Below are 8,776 nucleotides of genomic sequence, written 5' to 3'. Positions count from 1 at the left end.
TTTCTTTTTACCATTATCTTTCCTTTATTACAATTTACAACTTTCTCTCTCGAGTCTCGGCTAAATAGCGATGGTAGGTCAAGTCTATGCGGAGAAAATCGGTGTTCGCACCTCTCTGTACTCTCGCGTTACATCTCAACAGGTCAAATCTCTCTATACTGATTTATGTCAAAAATCATTATTCTCTTGAAATCTCAATTAGCCTACTGATTTATGGGGATTTTTTGTTAAATCGGTTTTGATAAGGATTTTTAAAGATTTGGGGATTTTGAGATTTATAGATTAGGTTTTAAAGATTTCAGATTAGGGTTTTTACGATTTATAGATTAAGATTTTGAGATTTGGGGGTTAGGGTTTTTGAGATTTAGGGTTTTGAGATTTGGGTTTAGGTTTTTGTACTGTCACTGTTCTCTGTTGGTATTTGTATTGGTTAATCTCAGTATTTTAAATCCTCTTTTCTAGTTCTACTTGTTCTAATTTTTTATATTCATATTCCAGTTTGTGTACAAGATTCAGCTAATGGTCCGCACACTTTCCTTTTGTTGTTTAGTCAAGATTTGTGGTTGTGTTTCTGATGTGAATGAAAATTTTAGTTCAGTATTTCCAAAGTATACTTTTGAGTTCATAAAATTTTGGTTCAGTATTTCTGATATATAGGGATATAGGTCCCTAATTAATAGTTTAATAGTTAATCATAATGTACAATCTTATTGAACCTGTTAACTCTTTGACATGTTAAGAGTAGATATCGAGAACCATAATGTACGATCAATAGACATTTCTAAATAATTATGATAATTGTTGCATAATTTTGTTCCTTATATAGCAGGAAGCATGTTAAGTTGAAGGCAGGGTATAAATTTAATAATAATTTAATATATAATTTATGTGGTTTAAATTTATTTCTTATTTTGCAACAGATCACGAGTCAAATTTGATGGTTGATTGTTTTTATGGTGCTCCTGGTATTGGGTGGCGCAGGTACTAGCAGTGGGGCAAGGGGTATTAGCAGTGGGGGAAGGGGAAGGGGAATGGTAAGAGGAAGGGGAAGAGGGGGGTCCCGGGGAAGAGGTGATGGAGGAGGCAGGGGAAGCAAAGGGGCCATGGGAAGAGGTGATGGAAGTGATGCAATGGAAATTGAAAATAGTGGCACAATGGATGAGGAGGATATAGCAATTATTGTTGAGAGACTCGAGCGGAAAGCTTCACAAGGAGATTTTCATAAGAGACCGATAAACTGGGTTAAACTTGGAACTGTTCACTTTGTTGATGGATGGTAATATAACTTTGTTATCTTTTTTTTGTCAGAACTTGTTATTTGTTATCTGATTGTTTTTATATTTTAACTTTTACAGTATCGTAGAGGCTCATTACAAAAAGACTGTGTTGGCCATAGTTCGATGTCTTTGGGACAAAGATACCATAAATACCAGCGGAAAACGAGAGAAGCTTTTCTTGATAGTTATGCAATTGATTACAGGGCATTTAAATACTTATTAGTTGGTACATTTAGAGTTTGAATTTATACTAAGAATTGTGTTTATTTTTTGGTAGGTCTATTATAATTATGATTGTCCTGACGAAGAAGGAGACAGATATATTAAAGCTCATATTCAGAATAATTGAAAGCAACTACTTAGCAAGGAGAAAAGTCGAGCGGATGAGAGAGTGAAAATTGCCATAAGTTTAGGCTACACTTATGCAACTAGACTTATAGTGAAACCACATTATTTTAACAAGGGTGCATGGAAAAGCATCACTAGGCATTGGGGGACCGATAAATTTAAGAAGGCTTCACATATTGGGAAAAAAATCGTGCCAACTTGGACTTTAATCACAAAAGTGGGGTTGTTCCCTTTTGTGTGAGAAGATGGGTACATTCTCATCCCTTTTGATGAACATTTATATCCCTTCTGATGTGCAATAATTTATATCCTGGGGACCCTTATTCTATAGCTATTGTTCTTATTTTGTAGCTATTCATTCTGACTTTTGTTTCATGTTAATGCGGACTGATCATGGCATGAAGGCTACAGTGCTTAGCAAAAAATATACTAGAGTGCTTAGAAAAAAGAAATAATATCCGATCAATATTTGATTAACAGCTGGTTAAAAAGTAAGGAGCCTCTTAACTGTCTAGACTCCAGATCTGTAAAGATATTTTTATTTTAGGGCATGGGTGGAAGTGATGGGTGATAAGTCTTAATCTAATGAGACTCAAAGAGAAGTCGACAGCTTCTTGTAAATATAGGTCGGATGGATATTTGAAATGAGGTCAAATTATATTTATACAAAGTACTATATAAATACAAAGTACTATATACATCAAAACAGGTTGAGGTAAAATCATGATTCCTCCTAGTTTCCTACTTGTCCAATAAACTAGTTCCACCTTTCTGTAAAACAAGAAACAGGCAAAAAAGAAAAGTACAGCAGTATATCCAACTCGGACTGATACATCCTATACTTTATGTGCTTGATAGCAGATGAAAAGATGAGAGAATTGTTGGGGATTAAGAAGCTGCAGAAACCAGCTTAGATTAAGGGGGGGTATGTGGGAATTAATCAAAACATGTTTTATTTAAATAAATAAGCTGGAGTATTTTTGAATATTAATAGCTTATATCAGTAGTAGAATCAGTCTATGAATGTTGGAGTATTTTTAGGAAGTATTAGAGAGAAATAAGGTAGTGGTTATGTATTAAGTGTAGTTATTAAAACATGTAGTCTAAATTTATTTTAAATTGTCCTGTATTCAATATTTTAAAGTTAAACTAAAAGGTAGTTTAATTTTCTTCTATTTTACTCTCTTGTCTGGTATACATTCATATTCAATTTATATGGGACAAGAGAAAGCGGTGTGAGTGTAGTGTATATACAACCTAGATGAATACCAGACAAGGGTGAATTGTGTAATACAATAAAATGACTTTATCTTCTTGATAGCAGAGGCCACACATGTTATCTAAAGTATAGTTAAATGATGAATGTTATGTTAAATATAAAAGAAAATATTAAAGCTGCAGTAGGAGTAGTGTCATGCAAATTGGACCTCGTTTAACTCCGTCCATAAAATTATAATAAAAATTTAAAGGCCATAGGCCATTCTTAAGGATGCTAAAACATTTACCGGTTCTGCTTACATGGCTAAATCTAAATTGAGATAAATAAATTAGCAATATCGTGGTAAATTTAGGATGGTACAGATGACCGCTATCAACTATCTCAATCCATAACGCTGTAGTTCCTGCTAGTCGAGCTTTAAATATAGATTTTACAATTCTGCATAGTAACTACTCTTCATAGAAATGAATAGTAGTCATGATATGGTTACAGAATGAGAGAGAGTTTTTGTTGAAGATGCTAGATAGAAGCTATCTATAATCTTTTCCCATCCTTTAAATTTTTTTTTTGGAGCTAGATTTTTTTAAGTCTTCATTTATAAATTTTGATAATATAAGTCTTCATATAATAATTTTTTGAGAATTAAAAATACATTGCTCCTTTATATATTTAGCAATAAGTCAGTTTTAGTTTTTAGAAATAGGAACTCACTGAGCCTTTAGGCTACAGTTTGCTGTGTTAGATGGAGTGATAGAAGCCTAACCTTTTGTATTTAACATAACATTCATATATCTCTAGTCTTCATCAAGACTTTAACACCTCTTTATGCTCATTTACTTATAATAAAATTGAATATTTAAGAGTTTTTTAAATAAAATAAAAAATGTATAAAATAATATTGAACAGATTGTGTTTGGTAGGGTTATTGCTTTAATATTTGCTCAATGAAATGTTGGTACTTGCTTTTATTTACTTTGTGTTTTGACTATTTCTTACAAATTTTATTAAGCAGGAATCTTTAGAGGCCATGGTCAGCACTCAACCAGCCCCCGAGGCACCTCTTTCTCCCGCTAGCCAAATAAAACGAGACTTGGAACTTCTGATAAAGGCAAGAATGCCAAAGAAAAATAGGCTTGTACTGTATCCTCGAAATACTGTATTGGAGTTATTGGGAGCTGATGAGGCAGCTAGATTAAAGGCATCTCAGTCCACTCAGGCCTCTCAAACAACCATTCCAGATGACGCCTACTTACTTATTCAAAGGGTTTTATCTGAGGTGACAATTATGGTCAAGTCTTTGGAGGGAATGGATCGAGTTCCGCGTGCCAAACTTAATGAAATGATGGAGAAATCAGCCACTGCAGCTTTTCCAGACAAAGGTGACCAGATACAACAATCATCATGGGACCAATATATGAGGATTGCGAGTGAGATCATTGATCAAGTGATGCATAACTTTTATAAACTATATATTTGCGATCGATTTAGCTAGCTTATAATCTCTTTATTTTGACGTGATAAATTTATGCATTAACATTTGGTAGAAAATGCTACGATTAACGTGCATAGCAATTAACATTGTATAGGTTATTTGGAGCCTCGGTGTTCAAAACATGTCATTATTTACATAGAAGTGGTTTATACTCCACGGATATCTCTATTTCTTATAGTTGTATGACCTGTATTTGTTATAGCGCTGGTTTTTGCACATATTTTATTTCTTATTTCTTTAGTATGGCTTCATAAAATAGGTCTTATTTCTTTTTCCCTTGTCTACTAAAACTAAACAAAGGGAGGGGGTTGTCTTTTTTAACTGTGCATGACATCAAGTCATGAAATCTGATTTTAGTAGTCTGAAATAATTTCTTGACGCCATTATTCTTTTTGTTTTCTATGGGCTCGTACGCCAGAAGTGGTTCCAGGGGGGCATACCAGGCTTTTACTAGGGATGGATGACGAGCAGGACCTTGACCCGAATTTGTTCTACTGTCCACTTTATGAGTAGTAGAATTTAGGTTAAGGTTATGTTACTTTTGGTACATGGTGCTTTTAAACCAACTATGCAAAACCATCTTAAACTTGATGTAGTATTTTGGTACTTCTGTGAGCTTTTGTTAGATTTGTTGGGAATGAATGTAACTGGGGTGACTATTATGTTATTGGGGTGACTATTATGTTATTTTAAGCTTGCTCCTTCTTTTCTTCATCTGAATAGTTGTTTGTTAAATTGATAAAGCTACACAGGTTAGAATTGTATAGAAATGAGATTAAATGGTTCTTGACCATTTTTGGTTACCTAAATTAGAAAGTAACAGGTTATATAAATTAATCCAAAGCCATATAAAAGCCACCGATCTGAGTGACTTATAATCTCAAAGCGGGAAATTCAAATTTTAGTAGAAATTAAGAGCGGGAGGTTCAAATTTTCGCCAAACATTCAAGACAAAAAACTGAAAAGTTGACTTCTAATAAAAGCCACCGCCCAACCGGTCGTTTTTATTTAAATTCCACCGCAAAAAACAATTTCGACCAGCTTAAAAGCCACCGATGGAGAGCGTCGATTTTATATTAAAATCCACCGACTTCGGTCGTTTATAGCTAAAAGCAACCGTTTTTAAAAACGGTGGCTTTTAGCCTTTTTCCTTGTAGTGTGGTTTTGCCCATGGAAAGCAATCCCCGGGGGTTGATACTACCCACCATTGTTGTTTTTTTGCAGCATTTGTATTTGAGATGCCTATTGCTGGCCTTGCTAATCCCATTGTGAGCTGTGATGTTAAAGTTGGAGGCGGTGGTCGGCTGGTAGAACCATATCCGTAGGACATGAGGCTAACTGGTTGAACAAACTGATTAATATGATATTTATTAATTGAGTTATGGCTTACACCTTACCACGAGAAAGGAATCTCTGAAAGCTAATATGACTTCAGACATGTTTCATGGTTAAAGGTTGCTCATGGGACTCCAAGAACTAAATTATATTGAAGAAAACGATCATTAGCATTATCAAGAATAGGTATGGAAGATATGGCAAAGAAACCTGCATGGTTCAAACAATTTTTGGATGAAATATTCTTTGAAGCATGTGAGGTCCATAATCCTACAAGGAAGAATGAGAAGAACATATATTGCTTGTTATGCTAATATGGTCAAAGGTTGCTGCTAGGACACGAGAACTAAATTATATTTAAGGGGAGGATCCATATGTTTAGTGAGATCTTTCTCATATATGAATGTGAAACAAAATTTATTTTGCAAGTTCTTATTCTTAGTGTCACTTTAAGCAAAGAAATTGCTTCTTGATTATAATACATAATATAATTTGTAATTTTTTTATATGATCATCATATATGAGCAGTTCTTACATATTACTTACTATCATAATAAAGCTATAAATTGTTTGGACTGTAATTCTTTTTTATATCTTAAATGCGTCCTTATCTAAAAAAGTAATAGCAAAGCTAGGATTGGTTGTATGGCATTTTCATTTGGTGAAGTAGTTTACATGGCAAGATAATCAAGACATAGTCAAACAAATGTTCATAATCTCATCTCAATTTGTAAATATATACATTTAGAGGTAATAAAAATTATTGTAATTTTTTTAAAAAAAGTTGATAAAATTTCTTGCAAACTTCTATGATTTAAAGTAGAGTTTTTGAAAAATTATTCAAAATATGGGGGAATATAGAGTTGTGTATCAAAGTTTTTAAAATAAACAAGAAATTTACCAAAATTCACATTTATTAAATAATAAAATCTTACGAAATTTTAATACCAGTACATACATTTTAATGAAATCTTTTATAATTTTAAAAGAATATCACAACAATTTTATGATTATATTACGATCTTAATTGATTGTATTATAAAATATTTTTTTAGATATTTATCTAACACCATTTAATTTTAAGAAATTTTAAAAAATATAAATTAAATGGAATTTAAAAAATTCAAATAAATTCCTTAAAATGTTAATTCAACACAATCATGAATCACATTTATTATGACAATTTTAATTATATATGCAATCAGTTGCACACATCACTAAAAAGTTAAAATCATATTGTACCATTTTAATTTAGCGGCTATTTGAAATCCGTCCTCATTTATATTTTCTGAACCTATGTTTAATTGGCCCATCCTTTTACACACCTTACCTAACTTTTGTTAGTTTTCACAGTTTACGATAACAAAAACAAACGGGTGTGACATGATAATTCAGCATATTCATTTGGAAAAAAAAATTATTAAATAAACTAAAATTAAAAAACGATCGTAATATTAGTTAGTGATGGCATGAAGTGCTTGCTATGTATGCTTAAATCCCGAGTAGGCTTGTCAAGGGAGCGAAAATCCGAATCAACCTCATCCAATCCGCGGATATCAATCGACCCATTAAAATTTCGACGCGAGATATTATCCAATAAGAAAAATCCGACTATAAATGGTGAGGATATAGATTTAGGCCGACCTGATTCGTTAATAAGTTTATATATATGTGTATATATATTATAATTTTTTTTATAATTTCCAATTTAGAGTTCTTATCTTCAGTCAAGGTCCATTGTTTGTACTTCATTCGATCTAGGCTGTAGAGTCGAGTCCATTTCAATATTATACTCTAATTCTTTTAACTTTTCAGATGCGATATATCACCCCAATCACTATTCACATAACAGTTTCACTTCGATTCATCAATTTTTTTTCATCGATAGAATCATATACTCTATAATTAAATGGTATGTTTAATTTATGGTATATTTCCAATTAATAAAAACTTTTGTAATAAGTTACGTTAAAAAATAAATATACATCAATGCTTGCCCGGAATGCTAAAATTCTAATAATCCATGTGCCCTAAAGATGAATTTGAAATTATATCATATATATAATTAGTTTAAGGCGTATATTTGGTTGGTAGTAATACTGTATAAAACATACGAACTGTTAAAATAAAAACATAATTAACACTCAATACTAAATAGATAAAAGACATAATCTAATAATAAATAAATGTAGTAAAAATATATTATAATAAACACACTTTATCAATATTATAATTAAAAAAATATATTAAAAATTAAAATAGTAGAAAAATATATATACATAACAAACAAATAATTTACTAATTATACAACAATGAATTACGAGAAAAAATGAAAATTATTATAGCAACCTAGTCTTAATTTGTTCAAAAAAGTAAGTTTGAAAGTTATGGTAATTTATTTGATGAAATTAATACGCAATCCGGTGCATAGCACGAGTTTAAGGTAGTAGTAGATTACATGGGTAATTCTCTTTATTTCATGGTCCACATGTTGATTTAAATGTTAATATATAAGCTTTACTGTATTATATGATTATATGTATAAGAATTAGCGGTTTTACTGTTTATTGGTTTGGTACCACAAGTCTTGTATTCTCCAACCTGTTAGCCTCATGTCCTATGAATATGGTGCTACCCCCCTACCACCGCCTCCAACTTTAACTTCACACGTCACAATGGGATTAGCAAGACCAGCAGCAGCTCAGCTGCAACAAGCATCTCAAACACAAATGCGGCAACAAAACAACAATGGTGGGTACTATCTGTTGGAAATTATTTAATCTAAACTTATGTCTGAATAAAGTATTAGTCGACTAAATTGTTTTAGTCGAGTTGTTTTAGGTGTCCAGTATGACTTGAATCAGTCATCTAGCTGTTGGAGATTTTTTAGGAGAATAAGCTGCAGTAATAGGAGTAGTGGGTTACAGGTAGGAATTAGTGTTTGTTTCAACTATTTTGTAGAAACCTCCTGCGTGTGGATCGCTATTTTATTTTCTTTGTATTCCTCTTATGTTTTCTAAGGGAAGTGAATTAAACCGTGCAAGCATCTTTGTTTCTTCAGTTTTACACACAAATAGTTAATATATTAGTACTTATATACAAGAA

The 8,776-nt window shown here is 32.0% G+C and overlaps 1 long non-coding RNA gene across 1 annotated transcript; it reads left to right on the top strand.

The window, feature by feature from the left end:
* The first annotated feature begins 1,092 nt into the window (after positions 1-1,092).
* LOC141706029 (uncharacterized) lies at positions 1,093-4,353 on the top strand. Its single transcript, XR_012568585.1, has 3 exons — positions 1,093-1,276; positions 1,356-1,874; positions 3,857-4,353. It is a non-coding gene; the product is annotated as an uncharacterized LOC141706029 (long non-coding RNA).
* Positions 4,354-8,776: the final 4,423 nt, after the last annotated feature.

Source organism: Apium graveolens, chromosome 2, assembly GCF_009905375.1.
Source record: "Apium graveolens cultivar Ventura chromosome 2, ASM990537v1, whole genome shotgun sequence".
Classification (NCBI taxonomy): Eukaryota; Viridiplantae; Streptophyta; class Magnoliopsida; order Apiales; family Apiaceae; genus Apium; species Apium graveolens.
Note: the sequence above shows the minus strand (reverse complement) of the source record. Positions and strands in the feature narration are given on the sequence as shown.